Raw genomic sequence first — 5,191 nt, 5'->3', positions numbered from 1 at the left:
CCTCCACAAGTACCTAGGACTTTTCCTCAGTGTTGACTTTCCTTACTTACCATTTCCCAAGTAACACACACGCACACACACACACAAACGCAAGAACAACCATCAGAGACCAATCCATTGATAGCAGTAAGCTAAAAGCATTTTCATCCGTCCTTCAAATCCTCTCTGCTTTCTCTACAAAGATGAGCCCTATCCCTCATTTTCTTGTAATACCATTCCCACTTCCGGGACATGTGAATCCTCTGATGCAGTTCTCTCATGTTTTGGCCAGGCATGGCTGCAAGGTCACTTTCCTGAACAGAGTTCAGTCAAAAGCGAGCCATGGCTGCAACTTCTGACAAACAGAACAATGAGAAGAAGAACCCCATAAACATGTTGACGCTGCCGGACGGTATGAGTGATGAAGATGACAGAAGTAAGCCATTTGAAGTTCTGCAATCAATCAAGAACACCATGCCTGAGAAGCTTCCAAAGCTCATTGAAGAAGTCAATACTAATAATGGGAATGAAGATAGTAAGATCTCATGCATAGTAGTTAGTTTGAATATGGGATGGGCTTTAGAAGTTGGCCACAAGCTGGGAATTAAAGGGGCTGTCATGTTTCCTGGTTCTGCTACTTTCATGGCCTCCCTTGACTGCGTTGAAAGGTTGATTCATGATGGAACTATCGATTCTGAAACTGGTAAGACTCTTGGTTCTCAATTAATCTCTTTGCTCAATTTAACTACGTACGTTGATTTGCTTATAGGCTTGAGATATGTGACTATGACTGCTAGTTTAACTTCTAATTAGAGCAGTGGTGCATTAGTTTCTTTCTAGCTAGTTACAAATTTAACATCATATAGCAAGAAGGGATCAAAACTTACATTATATGGTGACGATCCTCTTCTTGGATTAACATTTGACAAACCAATAGCATACAAGACCTGGGGAGCACTAACGCACAACAGAAAAAGACGTAGATATGCACTCCAGACATATATGCACACATTCATTGCACATGTAGATTTATGAACATATTTATATACATACACACACATATGGCAATTTGGGTACTTCAATCAGTATTGATGGGGGGGGGGGGGGGAAGAGTACTTCCTTCAATTAAATGCAGAACCATGACGAGTGGTGGGGGCTATCAAATAATACTAAACTAACTAATGCAGTAAAGCAATGCTTACTACGTCCATCTCTTTGAGGAGTCGATTACTAAGTTTCTATTTTAATTAAGCAACAACCACAAATTAACAAGGATGGAGATGTATTATTTAACTAATTAACTAATTCTAAACAAAATGCATACCAAATTATATGCTAAAACTACTGTTTATATATTTTCTTTTGTTCTGATGGGATTAGAGAATGGAAATGTATGTGAATATGAAAGGCACCCTCCTAGAGGTAGGTCTTTGGCTTTCCAAGTTCATTTAGGATTGGGGTTAATCACTAAGTCTAAAAGAAAACCTCAAGATACCACCTGAGTCTAGTGACATTAGGTGATAATTACTCCTAGAGACCTAGCACAAGCAGTTATTCTTTAATCACACTATCGGACACCACTTAGTTGCATTAGATATAGGACTGTATAAATTGCTTCCTCTTGAGAATTTTCACTGTGTAACTCCCAAACAACAGCTAATTCAATCACACATCTGATTAACTGTGAGGAACAAAAGACGAGCAATCGATCTATCAAGCAAAGTACACATATCCAAATCTCGAGTACATCAAAGTTCAATTCATCCAGTTACACAACCGAATAAATAAACCACAGAACTGAAATTAAATTCCCTAAGACCTAGAAGAATCGAAAAACAGAACCTGAGGAGGAGAATGAACTCAGAATACTCCCCTGCTGAAGCACTGAAATGGGGCCTCCGATCAATCTCTAGGAGAAGGAATGATCAGCCACGCATTGAACCAAGCAAAGCTACCCCGACCCTCTGATTCGAATCAGAAATGGAGATGGAAGGAGGAGATGAAGTCGCCAGAATGGAGAGATGGATGAAACGAAAGAATAAGAGATCGATGGTGACGAGTGGAATCTGAGATAGAGAATGTGATGGGCAGAGAAATCCCCAGAGGAAGTAAGCTGAAGATGGACCGGATATGAATTAGGAATCGAGAGATGGGATGAAAGAAAGAAGTGAACAGAGGCGCCAAAATCTGATTGACGAAACGATGCGTTTAGCCTCCACTCCTTCCTCGTCTTTCCTCTGACATTGGGACCCTTGACTACGAGCTTCATTTTCTTGATTCTTTGTATGCCATTTCCTATTTCATCTTCTAATACCTCTTTTCTCCAAATTTTCCTGCATATAATGAAATTTCCAAAGATGAGAGTATCTTCATCCAAAAATAGGGAAACAAGTAATTAAAAGTTTAATCCATAAATCACGTAAATATTAAGATTTAAACTTCTTTTTTCCAAAAATGCCCCTTACACTCAATTATCCACAATATAAATGATTCAAGCTATAAAAGTGCATCAAACCCATCAAAATATAAAATGGAAATATATAAAACATATGGGTTTGTCACACTACTAATTTTTAGAGATTAAAAAATTAGTTTAATTAGTTACTTGTAAAAAATATATTTTGGTTTCCCTAATATATCCTATTTAATTGTTTGCATTGAAACTAACCCCTTATGAAAAACCCTTAATAAATATAATTGATAGAGATAGTTTAGAGGAAAAATTATAAATTTGGAAAATAAAAGTGAATTAAGATCTTATATTTAATATTAAAAGTAAGTTCTTTAATAATTAGCTAGTAGTATTATGTTTAGAACTGGAAGGAATGTTTTATATTGTTCTTAGACTTATTGCACGTATCATATTACCCTAATTTAGCTGTACTAGTTAATTTGGCCATATGCATGCAGGACAACCAATGAAAAATCAGGAAATTCGGCTTTCACCAGACATGCCTATGATGGACGCAGCACACCTACCATTGACAACCTTAGGCAAGTCCTTCTTCGGCCATATGTTACAAGAGGAGCAAACCTTAATAAGGTTAGGACAATGGTGGCTTTGTAATACAACTTGTGAACTCGAACCTGGTGCACTGTCAATATCACCGAAGTTCCTATCAATTGGCCCACTTTTACCAGATGGTGACCAAAACACGACTTCATTCTGGAAAGAAGATCAAACCTGCCTCAATTGGCTCGACCAGCAACCACCTCGATCTGTGGTTTATGTTTCCTTTGGAAGTATTGCAGTAATGGAGATGAACCAATTCAAAGAACTCGCACTGGGACTTGACCTTTTAGACAAGCCTTTTCTTTGGGTCGTACGTCCTAGTAACATAGACAAGCCAAACAACAACTACACATTCCCAGAAGGGTTCAAAGGTGACAACGGTAAAATTGTCAATTGGGCTCCACAGAGGAAGGTTTTGAACCATCCTTCTGTTGCTTGTTTCGTTAGTCACTGTGGTTGGAATTCTACTATAGATGGTGTGTATAGTGGCGTGCCATTCTTGTGTTGGCCATTCTTTGGCGATCAGCATGAGAATAAGGCGTATATTTGTAATGAGTGGAAGATTGGCATGGGGTTTGATAAGGATGAAAATGGATTGATAACAAGGGAGGAGATAAAGAAAAAGGTAGAGAAGTTGCTTGGAGATGAAGAAATAAGAGTGAATTCTTTGGAATGGAAAGAAAGCATTATGGATAATATTGTTGAAGGTGGTCGATCTTCAGAGAATCTCAAGAAGTTCATTAATTGGGCTAAAGAATGAGGATTAAACCTGCATCCACAATCCAATTTCTGATAAGGTTCTTGGCCTACATAGACTTCGATATGCTCTAATTGTTCAAGGGTTTGGGAATTGGAAAATGTTTGTTTTCTAATTATTTATAATCTTTTGAAAAAATGAAATTTAATTTGATCTATGTAACATACACCTTGAATAATAAACAAGAAACAAGAAACTGGACCAGCGAATAAACTAGTTGGGGTACTAGTTCAAGGGTTAATGAGTCAAATTGGGGTTAACTGAGGTCAAACTAGTACTAATTAAAATAATATAATTTAATTAAAATGTGTGAAAAATATTGGGAAAATGACATAAAAATGATAGCTGAATTTCAAAATCTGCAAATAGTCACTTAAATAAGCAAAATCCTAATTTAGGTATAGGTGATCAAATTGGAATTTGCAAATTTACTAAAATAACCATACTGCCCTTTATTATTTTTTTAAAAAATACCAAGCACCCTCATCGGCTGGCCAACTGCTGGAGCTCCAATGATGGGGGTGACCACTGAAGTTCAAGTGGGCTACGATCATCAGAGCTCTAGCAACCGGCTAATGACCGGTCAATGGAGCTTTGGTGGCCGAAAACTATTTTTTTGAAAATTTTTACAACTTTAATAATACAAATAACAAGTTCTTTAATGCTATTAACAAGTTTGATATAACAATTAGCAACAAGTTTTTCAAAAAAAATTCAAAAAGTGACATTTTTGTAACTTTAGTAACACAATTAACAAGTTCTTTAATGCTATTAACAAGTTTGCACTACAGGAAAAAACACATTTAACGGCAGTTAAAAAGGCTTTTCATGGCAATTTTTGAGACGTAGTGGATTCCGTCAACATTATAAGCAAGGAATTTTGTGACAGTTTATAGCTACTATAAAAAATTAACTTTCCACGGTGGTTTTATAAAGTAATCGTCGTAGAAAGTCTGCCTTTTAATGGTAGCTTTTTTTTTTTAAATTCGATTCAATTTCCTATACAACCTCCTTGCAATGCCAAACCAATTATAAACCAATTCCAACTAGCGTAATAGAAGAATGCAAAACCATTGTAAGACATAAACTCAACCTAATATTAACATAACTAATGTTTCCAATTCTTATTCAATCAACTACACCTTATAATCAACAACTTAACTAATTAATATTTCAACTAAACATATATAATAAACAATGGACTAAAACGTGAACGACTTAACTAATTTACATTTTCAAAGTTCTCAAGTAATGTTTTTGACGAAGCATTCCTTATTGAGTTGAAGAATTAAAAATAACAAAGTTATTGGTTAACTAGATCAAAAATGTGAATAGAATTGAAGAATTACAATATAACTTATATTTACCTCATCTAACTTCTCAGCAAACCCTATCTCAGTGAGGTCATTCATATAGCGGATCATGTAATATCTGCATTCAAT

At 36.0% G+C, this 5,191-nt stretch overlaps 1 pseudogene; it reads left to right on the top strand.

Moving 5' to 3' along the window:
• Positions 1-3,864, top strand: LOC114716427 (UDP-glycosyltransferase 83A1-like; annotated as a pseudogene).
• Positions 3,865-5,191: the final 1,327 nt, after the last annotated feature.

Source organism: Neltuma alba, unplaced genomic scaffold (genome assembly GCF_004799145.2).
Source record: "Neltuma alba isolate B1F8T4 unplaced genomic scaffold, ASM479914v2 tig00011656_pilon, whole genome shotgun sequence".
NCBI lineage: Eukaryota > Viridiplantae > Streptophyta > Magnoliopsida > Fabales > Fabaceae > Neltuma > Neltuma alba.
Note: the sequence above shows the minus strand (reverse complement) of the source record. Positions and strands in the feature narration are given on the sequence as shown.